Source organism: Cupressus sempervirens, chromosome 11 (genome assembly GCF_028749045.1).
Source record: "Cupressus sempervirens isolate cs-2001-9-10 chromosome 11, ASM2874904v1, whole genome shotgun sequence".
NCBI lineage: Eukaryota > Viridiplantae > Streptophyta > Pinopsida > Cupressales > Cupressaceae > Cupressus > Cupressus sempervirens.
In genome coordinates, this window is record NC_143128.1 from 647001963 (window position 1) to 647018579 (window position 16617).

Consider the following 16617-nt stretch of genomic DNA (forward strand, 5'->3'; position numbering starts at 1 on the left):
ATCCTCCAAACCTTCATTTGATATTTCTTTACGTTCTCAGAAGATTGGACCAACATGTAAATCTTGATTGTATGTGGACTCTTAGGCTGTTTGCCCTCTAGTTTGTGAGGCGATTTTTCACAGTTGTTTTAAGATCCTCATTGTTATATCTTTCTTGTCCCTTTGTACAAGGTTTGAGGTCCTTTCAAAACTTGTTTTTACTTAATCAAAACATATCTAAACTGCTAACTTCATTAACTTCATCTACTAAGTACTAAGTATCAAAGCAATTAACTATTTGTATATACCGAGTTGTAGCAATAGAGAATGAAACATGAAATAACATGCAACAAATTCATCCACACATTTTGACACAAAATGTTTTTTAATGCATAAACTCTATAAAGGGAAAAACCACCTGGGAACTATCAACCCAAAAAATTCACTCTTCTGAAGTGAGCTCTATTAGGAGCCAACCTTGTTAAAGGTTACATACACATTGTTAGATGTGACCCTGTTAGGGGATTTACAAAAAAGATCATCTAGAACTTATCACTCCTCATTAGAGTGACCTTCTCTAAAGGACTTACAAACATTCAATGGAATGTTACCTTAAAAGGGGTTTATAAATAAGATTGTTAAGTCCACTTAGTTAAGAGATTTTTTGCTACAATTGTTAGAGAGTAACAATGCAATGATATGATAAGTAATGTAACTACCTTTGTTGTTCCAAATCTCTATTTCACTCCTCTTTCTTCTTTTTTTCTTCCTCTTTCTTCCTTCTGGCTGATCCACTCACATACACATCAACTTCATACTTCACTTGCTTGATTTCACAATGACGCTCTGCTCAATTTCACTTTTTGTCTTCTTCTTCACTAACAACCTGATAAGCAACAATGAACAAGATGTTCATCCCTTAAATAGACAGTTTATTGCTGGTTAAACACAATTGTTCGATCTCCATCCAGCTTAGATTCATTGTATCTAGACACTCAGGTATCATGCTTTCTCCTTGAAATTTGTACTCCATTTTAAATCATTAAACCTCCATCATCATATCTTCTTTGAATTTTTCCAGCTATTTGAATTTTTCTAGCTATAGATCTCATAACATAAGTTGTCCTTACCTTAGAAACTTTTCGATCAATCCATATTTTTATCAAATGTTAGCCTCAAACAGATTCTTTTGAAAACTGTTCATCTTTCCCTTGCTCGGCTAACACTACACTCGCTCGGTCAATACTTTGCTCAGTGACCACTATTCTAGCTCGATTAATACTGCTCATTCTTTACTTACTTATCTTGTGCTCGATGATTACTAGTCCTTTTACCAACCTCGGTTGTCTAGCTTGATGCAACTTACTTAACTTCTTTCCTATTTTGTCAACCAACATATCTCACTTATACATGATCTTTACACTTAATCAACTCATGTAAAACAATCAAATCAACATTATATAGTCAAAGTCTAACTCATCAAGGGCCCATTAAAATCCTTTACTTATCAATACTTTCTTCCATTTCCTTTTCAAATACTCTTCATCAATCAACATGACATCCTTTAGATGATTTAGCACTTTGCTGAATTAGCATAATGGCTTACCCATTCAAGCTTGACATCAATGAAAACTTAAAAATTGATACGACTCTTTCACATACATTATCTCCCTTATCTTTAACATTATCAGATGGGGCTAACAACACACACACACACACACACACACACACACACACACACACACACACACACACACACACACACACACACACACACACACACACACAATGTAATGCCCCCTCAAGGAATCCAAAAGAAAATCAACCTAAAGTTCCACTAAGTTTGTTAAACATTTTTTTTAAAGATAATAACAACAAAGATAATATAGTGAAAGCAATAACTCACATACATACAACCATCATAAATAGATTACATCTCTTAAGGGTCCCATGACGTTGAATCAAACATAAATAAGTTTTATTAATACTAAATTCAATACACAAAAATTCCAATTAAATAATATACAATTACATAAGATGCCGCTTGGCATAACTAGAATGCATAGAATGCATAGTCATCCACTATACAAGTCATAGGGTATGAAAAGCTCAAAAAATATACATCATGAATAAATACATCATCTCATACGATCTCTGATAATCAAATACAATATAACAGAATATAACCATCCAACAGAAATACAAGATTAGAAAGAAAAGAATAACTACACAAGTACAGCCAACAATGACATCCAGCTGTCGGATCTCAATGGTACAAGAAAAAGCACTACCACCCAACCTCGTGGAACCTAACTGGCCCACTCCCACTGCATTGAGGAGATACTCTCAAGTCCCAAATGAATATCAATCCACAAGTCATAACCAACATCTAGGTTAAGGAAATTTTGATAGCAATCTATCTCAAAGGTACCAAGACACAAGTAACATCTAAACCTAGAGGCAACAAAGACACGTAGGAAATCTACTATGTAAGTGGGCAAGTGTCATCACATGAGCCAACTCTAAAGTTACCCTGGCAGCCTCTCTAGACTTCAACCCCCTAGTGTCTATATGCAACATTAGTATCCTTTTGTACAAACAAGGCATACTAATGAGGCCAGGTTGCAACCAAGCATCCTCTCTACTCCCATCCTAGCCTGTACTAACACTCAAGGCATGGGCGAGGAAAAACATTGACTCTTATTAATTCATTTTACTCTCATTTAATGAAATGTTATCACTTATTAAAACAACTTACAATGGGTTACCAGGCAACCTCTTTAGGGCTCCAACCTCTATTGCAAGCCATTTCCCAACATACAAATAGATTACCTACCCTAAGCTCATGAAAAGTACAACTCATAAAATTACAATTTTCACCTCAGTCCTTTACAAGCAACTAGAAAGCACCTAAAGATAAATCACAATATTCATCCCAGTCCTATGCAAGCAACTGGAAAGCACCTAAAGATAAATCACGATATTCACCTTAGTTCTATACAAGCAACTGGAAAGCATAAAAAACTAATTGATCAAAACTCAAAATGTTACAACAAGAAAGTCACAAAAATCACCTTAGTTCTATAATAGCAACTAGAAAGCACCGACAAGCACTGATCGAAACTCATCATAGAAACACACAACAAATCACCATGGTCAAGTATAAAAGATCATATACATAACATCATCATAGAACAAAACTCTCAAAGCCTTTGGTAAACATCCTGACTGGTCAATGCACTAAGTCAAACCCAAACCCCAACATGAAATACAAGATACATCGTCATCAAGAAAATTTAACAAGTGTTTTCATACTTCATTTGGTTTTAAAATCACAAAGGTTTGATATACGAACAAGGTTTTCAGTTTTCATTCCATTTCCCAAAGTGTCCTAATTACTAAGTTTTTTTTGAACTATCAAAAGTAATAAAATTCCCTAGTAATAAACATCGTCTCATTCAAATTGAACCATATCACCAAATCCAAACTTATTAAAACCCATTAATTTTCCCAAATTAAAGTACTATTTTCAATTTACTTTATAATTATATTTTAAATAATAAAGTAAAAATTTCAAATAAATATTAAATTATAAATATTATTAATTATTAATAAAATAATTTATATTAAATTATTAATAAAACAATTATTAAATTTATTAAATAAATTAACATTAATTAATAATAATAATATCTATAATAATTAATACTTAACATATTAAAAAGAACATATATATAAGTTTATATATATAAAAACTAAATAAAAATTAAATTAAAAAAAACTAAAAAAAAACTTACCTTTAATTTTTTTAAAGCCTGTAGGCTGGCGTGCTACCATAGCAGCCCTCCTGTCATAGCAGCAGGGTATTGCATCAGCAGTACTATTGCTACAACAACAAGTCTATTGTGTGCAGGCCCTTTTAAAAAGGTCACCGACAAACCCAACATAGGAGGAAGGAAAGAAGGGGGGTGAGAGGGAGGTGGCCCTCGGCCACCAAAAAAAAATTTCTTTATTAAAACCAAATTTGTCCATCAAACGTCCAATGCAATTTTTTTTTTTTTTTTTTAGAAAAGAAATATTATTACCATAGTAACACACACACACACACACACACACACACACACACACACACACACACACACACACACACACACACACACACACACACACACACACACACACACACACACACACACACACACACACACACACACACACACATATATATATAAGTAAATGGCCAAAGCCAATAATTATATTAAAGAAATTATAGGAAATTACAAGATTCTCCGTTCTGACAAGCACTGGTAGGAAAGAATGGAGAAAGAAAAGCTCCAGTCTAGCCTGAGGCCGAAGTCCTTTATTATACAAAATTAAAAGGGGCATACCCTAGTGATTTTGAAAAAATAAATTACATAGCTTTCTTTATACAAATATTCTTTTAGTAATTTAGTTTTGATAATTCGCCTCCACTCTGAGGAATGTCATCTAGTATTTGGAATTAGAAACCTGCTAACATAATACACACCACCACTAACCACCATACAATTATTAATCCATAGTTAGAATAAAATTAGATACCATATCTTTACAATCTAAAAAAAGGAGAGTAATAATAAAGGGTCCGGCAGGCTTTAGTATGAAATCCAACTTTGAAAATATAAATGACTGAATCTTAGTGAATAACTATTTTCCTTAATTATTGAATGGCTAAGAGTTTGTGTCTAGATTAATTAATAGATTAAAACATAGAATAAGGATGAAGGTACTCTTAACTGATTATGAGGTGTATTAAAATGATTGTCCTCTTGTTAACTTTATTATAATGTTACTTGTGTTCCGTATTAATTCTGGTATCTTTAAAATTATTAGCAATCTTGTTTGCCCGTGCCGAAATGTAGCTTTGTAAACCAGATTAGGGTGAAGCTAAGATGAAAATAGATTAAAGATAAAATGCAGACTTTCGGAAGAATTTCTGGCCAGGAGCCAAACTAGGCCAAATCATAAATGAGTCAAGATAAGCTAAATAAGGATTTCGTATTAATATTGCTTGATTTATACAATACAAACTACCCAACCATAATACACCAAAAAACTATCCTAGCTACCTATGTAAAGCACAACACGATTGCATCTATTAATTTTTATACATAATATAGACAACCAAGGTAAAATGTAGCTTATGTATATCTAAAACTTAGAAGAATATATACATTGATAGGGAAATAAACCAACCAAACCAAACCTAACACTATAGACTAGCTACAGTTATATTAGCTTTGAAGCTATATTGACGGAAGAGGGAAAAAGCAAAAACCAAAGCAAGACATAGGTTTCATCCGTAGACTTGATAGAGCAGCCTAGTTCCATTTCTTGAATACCATGATAATTTTTGTGGCTTCTTGGAGGTTTCTCGCCCTTGAACCCGAAGGAAATTCGTAAGTATTCTTGGTCTTGCTTGACCTATCGTAGTTGGGTAGGCATAATTCTATTCCATCCAGATCGAAAAAATCCACCTCCAGGTGAATGTAGGCATCAAAGGCCTACAAGTAATTTGTGAGCCAATCCCTTGAGGGGTCTTCTATGATAGCTTGCTAATGCAGTAAAAATTGCACACTTGCCTCCATTCTTGGCCATTCTCTATAAAAGAGGATGTTGTCTCGAATCACTAAACTAGGCCATTTTAGGCTTCTAGCTATTTCAGGGCTGCCTAATTGGTACTCCATATATGCCTTCGGTAAAGGAATTTTTAATTTGTCATCAATGTTGTATAGTGCTTCCTCCAAACCTATCAGCCAACTTGGGTCGAAAAGGTTGAGGCTCAATTTGATAATATCCCATTTTGCTACTCTAGTCCTAGCCAGGCAACCTATCCATAACCCTAGTATATCACTGTTGGTTCACCACGGTATTCATAGTTAAAAAATCCTTCTCCTAGCACCCTACTAACAACCACTCTCCTCATGTCATCAATGGGTCGAAACAACCAGTTCCATCTTTCCGGCTTAACAGGGCCACAAAAGGCCATTGTTCTACTTTCAAAGGCATGGTACAAGAAAATGTTAGTTTCCATAATGCCAAAGCTAACTAGTGCCTATTGCGTGGAAGAAGTGGTTGAAATGAGGAGACCAGATAAGGGAGAGATTTAAATATCTAGATGGAAGGATCTAGAACTACTCGAGGTGACGCCATTCCAAGTTCTTTTAATGATGGTTCCTTCTCAAGTCATAATTAAAGTATCATTTTGATATCTTTTATTTCTGCAGGCCGATATTTTGCAATCATTGAATCGTGAGCCAATATAAACCACTTTGGGAGATCATAAAGCCAATTATCAAGGGGGATAATTGGAGTGTCTTCGAATAATATATACACTAGCAATGATTAAATATAGAGATGTGTTCTCCATCTGTACCTATGTTAGCTAGATGATCTACTTCATAGTTGCCTTCTCTAAATATATGGGACAATCTAACTTCTTTGAATTCTTTCAATAATTTTAAAGTTACTTCCAATCGAGAGTTTATAATCCAATTTGGGGTTTTCCCTTTCCTAAGTGCATTTAAGATTATCTGTGAATCTCCTTCAATTATTATTTTCTTAATTTTTAGTTTGATACAAATTTTTAACCCTTCTTCTACTGCTTCTAATTCTGCCATATTATTTGATGCAACTCCCAGAGGTTTTGCTCTTTTGGCTATCCAGTTCCCCAATCTTCCTTAACTATACATTCTATTCCAGCCTTGCCTGGATTGCCTCTGGAGGCCCCATCGAAATTCAAAAATTTCCAACCTTTCAGGGGAGGTTCCCATTTACATTTTTTTCTAGCCATTTTATTGTTCCTCATGTATATTTGAGGTGGATTGATTAGAAGTTTCCAGTGTTTTTTGATTTCGGCATCCCATTCTGTGAATGAGCCTTCTTCTATCATCTTTTTTCTTAAATTGCTATTTATAACTTCCACTATATTAGCTTCAATTTTATTGTAGAACGATAGTGTATTTAGTTCTTTGTCTTGAAAGATCCATCTATTTCTCTCTTTCGATATCTCCCATACCAGGATTGCTGGGGTGACGTTCCATAGTTTTCCATATACATGCTTGCTTGTTTGTTTTGGCCATCCAAATATATGATCTTGCCAATTTTTCTGGTAGGGGGGTTGTCCAATTTAGCTTTGATTTGAGCCATGTCCAGCACTCCTTCACAAATTCACATTGATATAGGAGGTGCTCTGTAGTTTCTGATTCTTTTTTATATAAGATACATCTTGATGGGCCTTCTAATCCCATTTTTATAATTTTGTCCACTGTGAGGATTCTTTTTTGGATACTGCCCAAAGGAAGATGCCAGCTTTTGGTAGCCCTATTGGGTCCCAACATAGGTTCATTAGGATGTTTAAAGTTTCCCTTCTTTGTGAGTTGGTTATTTGTTTATATCCTTCTTTAGCTTTATAGTTTCCATCTTTGGATGCTGCCCAGATAAGCCCATCCTCCCTATTTTAAACTTTAATCAGCCTATCTTTCAAAATGTTTTCTAGGGTTTCCTAGTCTGTCTAATTTAGGCCACAGTCTGCTAAGGATTTCCATTCCCAGGAGGTTTCTCTGAGGGTTTTGGTTACTCTTATGTAATCTTTAACCTTGGAGCCCCATCTATTTTTTAAATGGCAAATGACATTGTGATTCAGACCTAATTTTTCAATGGGGGGTATCCATTCCAGGAGTCTTCCCAGAATAACGCTTTATCTCCTTTCCCAATATCTTAAGTCGTATATTTGGTTATGAGGGGGCGACACTTCATTAAGAAATTCCAAGCTGCCGAGCCTCTGGGGGGCTTCCTTGTTCTAAATTATGAAGTGCTTTCATTTATATCTAGGTATTTATTGAAAAGAATTCTAGCCCATTTGCTATCTCTTTCTTGATACAATCTCCATACTTGTTTTGCTCCCAAAGCTTCGTTTTGCCATTCAAGGTTTTTGATTCGTAGATCTCCTTCTTCTTTGGGTCTGCATATTTTCTCCCATTTGATTAGTGTTGCTTTCTTTTTGTCTTCTAGGCCATTCCAAAAGAAGTCTCTAAACTTCTTTTCAATATTTTGATTTATGTTCTTAGGTAGTTGTAAACATGAGAGTTGATAGATGGGTAAGGCTGATAATATTGCTTTGATTTTTGTGGCTTTTCCTAACTTGGTTAGCCATTTCCCTCTCCATGCTTATGTTTCTTTGTCTATTCTTTCCCAATTTTGTTCCCAACCTTGGTTTTTTTTGTTTCCTTTTTCTAGATAAATTCCTAGATACTTAAAGGGGAATGTACCCTTTTTGAATCCTAGCCTATTGCAGATATAGTCTTCTCTATCCACTGTTGTATTTAAGAAAAAGATTTCCGTTTTTTCTACATTGACTTTTTGATCTGATGCCTCAGTGTAATTGTTTAGGATATTTTTAAAGTGATATGTTTCTTTCTTGGTACTTACTCCGGCTAGAATTGTATCATCAGCAAATTGCTGGTGAGTAGTATTTTCCACATTTTTGGTGACCTTTACACCACAGATTTTGTTTTGAAGTTGCACTGATTTGATTGCTCTTCCAAAGGATTCAACCATAATGATAAGCAAGAAAGGTGAAATAGGGTCACCTTCTCTGATTTCCCTTGATATACTAAAGAATCCTTTTGGGGTTCCATTGACGAGAATTGATATTTTAGGGGTGGACATACATTGAAAAATGATATTAATCCATTGTTTTGAAAATTCAAAAGCTTCAAGAGTTTTACATAAGAATCTTCAGTCAACTTTATCGTAGGCTTTTTGTACATCTAATTTTAGAAACATACATGCTTCTTTATTTTTGATTGTTGAATGGATTGTTTCTTGGATAATTGAGATGCCATCTAGGATAGATCTCCCAGGTACAAAACCTATTTGTTCTTCTGATATTAACTTAGGGAGAAATTTTTTGAGGCGATTAGCTAAGGTTTTGGAGAATACCTTGTATATAGTGTTACAAAGAGCTACCAGTCTATAGTCCCCTGGTTCTTCACTCTTATTTTTCTTGGGTATAAGAGTCAAAAAGGTATTATTGATTTCTGCTAGAAGTGTTCCTCCATTCCTGAATGCTTCCAATGCTTTCCATAAGTCTTCTCCTATTATCTCCCAACATTGTTGAAAGAAGAAACCTTGAAATCCATCAGGCCCGGGAGATTTGTCTAGATTGATATTGAATAGAGTTGTTTTGATTCCTTGTAGCGTGAATGGTTTGCTGAGAAATTTGTTTTCATCAGGTGTGATAATCTTAGGGATAGTTTTCAAAATTTCTTCTTGTTTTAATTTATTAGATGTTTCATAATTATTGAGAATATCTTTAAGGTATCTTACAAAAAAAAATTGCTATATTATCTGGATTATCTGTAAGTATTCCTTGCTTATTTTTTTATTTTTGATATGTTATTACAACCCCTGTGGTGTAAGGTGCTGTTATGAAAGAATTTCGTGTTACAGTCTCCTTCTGCAAACTATTTTTCTTTGGATTTTTGCTTCCAATACAAATCTTCTTTGGCCAATATTTCCTTTTGTTTTATCAAGTATTCTTTTTCTAGTTGGTAAGTTTCATTATTCATTCCATTTTTAATAACTTCTTTATTTAGTTTTTCCAGTTTCTCTTTTATATCTAACTTTTCTTTAAATATATTTTTGAATTGTTGGTTATTCCATTTTAGCATCTTTTCTTTTAAGCTCTTAAGTTTAGATACAAAGCAGAACATTTTGGATCCCTAAAATTGTTCTTCTTGCCACTAGTTTTTAATATTATTCATGAAGTTTTTATCCATAAACCACATCTTTTCACATTTGAAGGGGTTTCTACTAGGTTCGGTTTGTTCTTTGATTTCAGTTCTTACCAAAAAATGATCTGATCCTGCCATTAGTAGAATTTCTACCTTAATCTCTTTGTTTAGGTTGCTTGATTCTCCTTTGAAGAAAAACCTGTCCAGTCTTTCTGCTATGTAGCCAAAGTCTTTCCTTCTGTTGTTCCAAGTGTACATTCCATTAGTTGTTGGAATGTCAATGAGAGTGTTCCTATTTATCCATTCTTTGAAATCTTTTGTAGCTCTAGATATTGTTCTAGCTCCACCAATTTTTTTTTCTCTGTTTAAAATAGCATTGAAGTTGCCCCCAATAATGATGTTCTCTTCCTTTAATGTGCTGAGGTATGAATTAATCTCATTCCAGACTAATAATTTTTATGTTTTTTGTATGGGTCCATAGACATTAATTACTATCATATGTAAATTCGTCTTAGTACAGGAAACTCTACTCCCCATCCAGTTTGAATGTGAAATAATGTCTTCTATATTAACTTTTCAATTGTTCCAAATAGTGCCCAATCCTCCTGATGCTCCCTAAGATGGTTTAAATTCTGATTTCCAGATTCCTAGTTTCTATCCTAATTTGAGACCTTCTTCTTTATTTAGTTTTGTTTCTTGGATTAATAGGATCTCTGTATTGAAGATTGTTAGGTTATGCTTCAATAAGCATTTTTTGCTAGGGGCATTTCGACCCCTAGCGTTCCATGTAGTGACTTTCATTGTTCCTTGGGAAGGTTCTGCCCCTTCCCTCCTTGTAGGATTTCACTTATTTTAATTTGTTCCTTTAACTGTCCTAGCTTCCCTTAACTCTTTCAATGATTTTCGTCCTCTTTTCTATTTTTGTTTTCCACAAATGGGTGCCTTTATACCTTCTTGATTCATTACTATACCCAAGTTTTCCAAATTTGCTTGGTTGATTACTCTTTCTGCAATTTCAGATTCTTCTATTATTTGCTTATCTTTTGTTAAGAGTTGGTTATTTATTTGGTCCTCTTCTGCTTCCAAATTTTTCCCTTCTTCCTCCATTCTTATTTCTCTTGTTTCATTCTTCCTAGTGGTGCTTTCCACCAAAGATCTATAATCTTCCCCTATTTCCTCTTCTTGATTTTCCTGTTCTTCTCTTTGCATGCTTATTTGTTGTTCTGTTTGTCCTATTCCTAATGCCGCTTTTCCTTTTTCTATCTCCTTCCTTAATTCTCTTTTATCTAGATTGAACATATCCTTTCCGTCACTTGGTGTTTGGCAGAATTTGTAGCTCTTCTTTTTTGTCTTTTTCCTGATTGTTATGTTACTCCATTGTGCTGATTTTGCTGGTGGGATATTTGGGTTTTGTTCCTTTTTCTTCATTGCTTGATCCTGTTCTTGATTCGTTTCTGGCCCTGGTTCAAATTTACTATGAGTTCCTTTTTTTGATTGGTTGTTACAGATCTCTTCCTCTGCTTGTGTATTGTTGTTGTTTGATTTTTCTTCCTCTGCATCTGTTTCCAAAATTCTTGTACCTTTGTGTATTGTGTGATTAGCTTCAGCAATGATACACTGGTCTTCCAAATCATTTTGTAGTAGCAAGAACTCATGAGTGAGCATTTTTATTCTTTTGACGTTGGTCTCTATTTCGTCTATTGAATCCATCTATGTTTTGCAGTCCAGACATTTCCTGTATTTCTTTAGTAAATGTTGATAGTCTATGTTTGTTATCCATCTGTTTTCTGCCTCTTCTTTCCTTTCCAAATCCTCCGTTTGTGTCTCTTGGTTTATTTTTGCTTTCTTTACATTTTTGCTTCTGTCCTTATCTGTTAATCCTCTTGTCCTATTTTTCTCAAATTTTCCATCCTTTTTCCTGTCTACCCTTAATAATTTTTTCATGTTGTTTTTTATTGTAGTTTTATTAAAGTTCGTTCCTATAATATTATTGATTTCTCTTGTGTATTCAGTAAATGTAAGTTTGTATATTGATCTATTTGTTATGATTTTCTTATTTATGGAGTTATTATGATTAGTTTTGACTAGAAATCTTATTTTGCTTGTTTTGTTTTTATTTGATTCAAAACCTATTAATGTTCCCAACAATTGACCTATTCTTTTGATAATATAGTTTTCATTTAATTCTGATGGTATGTGTGCACATTCCATCCATTTGATTGTCTATTTATGCTTATTATCATTTTCATTGAAGTTTGGCTTCCATGCTATTAAATCTATATGATGCCCTTTGTAATAACAGTTTGATAATTCTAATAGTTCATTTCTAGATTTTGTATTCAGACATTGCAAAAACCTATAATGCTTAGTATAGGGTATTATGTTACTTACCTTTGCCTGTGAGATTTCTACTAGATACCTTTCCAGATTAGCTTTGAATTTGTCTGGACCATTCCAATATGCATACATACCTTTTTCTGCGCATTCCTTCCATTTTGCTTCGCTGTATATATTGCTAATGATTATAATGTTGGTATGATCTTTTTCCATAGAGCCACTTTGCTTAGGGTTTCTTCCGTCACTCGATTTGCTTGAATTATTATGCAACTTCAAATGAGGTGGACTGTAAACTCATCGGGCCCTTTCTTTTAATTTCCTCTAACTTAATGCTAGATTTTTTGGTCTAGTTTCATATACTTCCTTTTTATTAAAAGGAGCTCATGTTTGTGACGATGAGTGACCTAGTGGAATATTGTTGGGTTCAGATATTTGAGTGCGCTGATCTACATGCTTATAGTCTTGGCTTTGCTTCACCAGAGATTTTTTATTTACTTTGCTAGGGTATTTGGTTTTATTGAAAAATACCTCTTGATTTTTGAGCCGCTAGTTTATATCTTCGTTCCCTTTGCATTGTGTTGAATACTGGTTTCTATTGCTTTGTCTCTGCTTCTTTTTGTTTAACACTATCTTCCATTCTTGCTCTTTTATACTATTTTGGGACCTCTGGATGTTTGCATTGTGTTTTGAATGAAGCCGAATTAGAGTTTCGAATCCCTTTTTTTTTTGGTGTTCTGCCTTTTTGTGGGCCCTCTTGAGACTCTACGGATGCTTGAAGCTGGTGGCTAACTAGGTTAAGATGATTTTCCTTAGGATGAAAGTGAGGCCTAGTTTTGGCCATTAATATTTCTTCTATTATTCGTGCTTCGTGTTTTTTAACCATATCTCGAGAAGCGTTTTCCTTCTAGTCGCCTTTTGTGAGTACTTGAAATTTATTGCTGATTGGAATGCAGGGGTGTGCCTACCTTCCTCTCAGTTCCTTTGCCTGTAAAAACACTTTGTTTATGCAACCATTTGTAGGTACTTTGCTTCTAGCACGGGAAGGTTTGTGATTAGCTCGAAGGTTATTTTCACCACAGGCTGCTTTTTTCGCTTTCTCTGCTTTTTTTGCCATTTTCCTTCACAAGAATTTACCACAGTAATATATTATTACTGTGGTATTAATACACAGACACACACACATAAATACATATATAGTGATTTAATTCAATAATAGATATGGTAGGAAAATAATTGCAAAACTATCAAATTTGTTTAATTAGATTCAGATTTTCTTTTCCAAACCTTATCCCAATTTAGTATTTTCTAAAACAAACCCGTCCTCTAAAAAGAGTATTCAATAACAAAAATCAAGATTTCTCGTACGAGGGTTTCATATTGATTTAAATTCACAAACCTTTTCAAAGTACAGTAAATTTCAACACAAGGGTTTCAACTCGAATAATTTCTGAAAACAAATCCATACAAACACGAAGAAGATAGAGAAATTTCGAAGGGAAATTACTGTGCAAAATCAACAAGATCCTACCTTGATCTGATGCTAACCAATCGGATGCTCAGAGCTCGTAAGAAATTCTCGTCCTTTTGAAAACCCTCTTTCTCAAAAATTTACTCCTCCAAACCTATGTGGAGAAAAGCTCTAATTTCTTAATAAAGAGCTTTCTCCCTTTAGGGTTTCAATTTTGCAATCAAGCAAAACCTTTTCCTTAATTATTTTATTATATTTTAGTTTCACGTGCAACCTTTTTGTAATTTAATTAAAATAAAATTTATTAAATTATTTATTACTCTCTTATTAATTCACAAGGCGTCTTCAATAAAATATTTATTAATTTAACTAATAATAATATTTTGAGTTTATTATAAAAATGAAAACTCCTAAATAAATTATTATTAAATTAAATAAATATGATTATGTCAAATTTATAACTTTAATTGAATCTTTAATTTTAATTCTTTTATTTAATTTTCTTTATAAAATTTTCATTAAATTAAATCATTTAATACTCTTTTAATTTGATTTAATTATAACTGAAAATCACAACAAACAGACAAAACTAAATACAAAAATTCGTTATAAAGTACATAATACTAAATCAGACTCAAGGGTCAAAATCACAAATTTACATCACTTGATGAATTCGGAAGGGTAAAACTCAGATACTTGCTTAAGGTTAGGATTTGGACTTAAGAATTATCTCCCCTCTTTTACCATTGAGATACTACGATAGGGCATGCTTATCCTGGCAATTCAGGGAAGTCGATGCCCAGTACCTACAATCTGCACAAAATTCGAGCATGTACATACACATATAATCTAAACTAAACAGACAATGGTGAGAAGTGGTGCATCGTGTAGATCCCGATTGGGAGGTGATTACGACTCCCTCTTTAGAGTACATCAGAAACGTCAGACATACAAGTATACCATACGCATGCAAATATGGGGTAAGTATCCATAGAAACTGCATATAAATCATCCATCTAACTATCATCATGAAATAACTGAAATCACTATAGGCATCATCATCAAAAGAATAATTACGAATACATGAAATAACTGAGTATCAAGTAGCTCATCAAATATATCAACTGAGTATGAAATAACATCCAATCAAATCCGGTAACCAAATACCCCTAATCATAAAATTGGCCTAAAAGAATCCAATAATCCAACATGAAAAGTAAACTAGGGGGTAGGCATTACACACAACTTTGTGAGGCAAGTTTATAGGTATCAAATATCAACTTCTTTGGATTGGCAAGATGAGCACGCCCTATTGCATTATCTCAATGGCAAGACATGAAAAATACAATTCATGTATCCCATCATTTGTTCTAAATTAGTGGACAAGTATTTGATTGAGTACCTCACTCAAATCATTACTCAAATTCATTAAGGTGACATATATTCATAAAGCATTTTTTGAGCATACTTATGTTTGTTGTATCTTTTCTACATTCTGATTTCGTCAATGTTAGTATGCATGTTTGTATGCGAGTCAATGATGCTTTTTGTCATGAGGTTAGTAAAAAATTAGGGCACACAGTCACCCCAACATTACTTCTGAAATTCAAATTTTCCTCCATAGCCACCAAATAAGTTGGAATCATTTTCTAGCTCATACTATCATTAGGATCCAGTCACACTTTGATTTGACAACAAAAATTCAAACATATACTTCCCTAGATTCATGCTCCTCTTCATGAAATCAACCAAATCAACCAATAAGAGGCATACCTAATATTCTACACAATCTTGGACACTTCATCACATATTCAAAAATCTTGAGTCATCTTCACAAACCAATTTATCTTCATCAATTAATGATCTAATTGATTGTTCTTCTCTTCTTCAACGTTTGAACTTTAGAGTCATGCAACTTTGTCCACCAATCACTAATCTTGACGTGATTGCAACAACCACCCAATAACATCATCGAAATCAAACACCTTCAATAGCAATACCTGATTCTATTCCTATAGAACATACCAACCAATTCTCTATCTTCACCAAATTGGTTGTAACTTGCATCAAACTCATCACACACATATGCGATCATAGATATAGCATGATACACACTTCTAGAGATTGTAGCAAATCACATACCACAATTCATGACATAACTCTTAGTTTATCTACTACATTATGATTTAGTACATCAAGAACATAGTCAATCAATGAAAACAACATAATTGACAAAACATGTCATCAAGCCAACAACATACTTACCTCATCTACATAAGTTATGCCCCCCCACACACACAAATAACTTTGTGATGCAAGTTTATATGCATCAGACATCAACTTCTTTGAATTGGTGGGATGAGCATGCCCTATTGTATTATCTCAATGGTAAGACATGAAAGATAACATTCATGTATCCAACCATTTGTCCTAAATTAGTGGACAAGTATTTGATTGACTACCTCACTCGAATTCATTAAGACGACATGAATTGGTGAACATTTTTTGAGCATACTTATGTTTGTTGTATCTTTTCTACATTCCGATATGCTCAATATCAGTATGCATGTGGGTCAATGATGCTTTTTGTCATGAAGTTAGCAAAAGATTTATTAAAGGCTTATTATAAAGTTTGAATAATTAAACCTTCCAAAATGTTAAAGATATTAATATGAGGATATTTAATCAACTAGTATTGATTAAATACCTATATTTATCAAATGCTTTAATGATGTTGTCTAAAAAAAATTATTCAAAGATTTGATTGATATTAAATCAAAATTGAATTAAAATGCATAATTTCGTCATGTAAAATTTGATTCACTTATATTTTTAATTTGCATATTTTAATTATTTAAAAAATTATTCATATAATAAAAATAAAAATTCTTCAAGTTTAATTGTACTTGATTTAATAAATTATGCTTTTATTATAATTGTAAAATTTAGTTAAATAAGTCAACTAAAGCGAAATTATAATAATAGTATCTTTTAAATGATTTTTTGGGTTGAGTTTGTTTATTTTTTAGATTTATCTAATTTGAATATTAGGTTTTG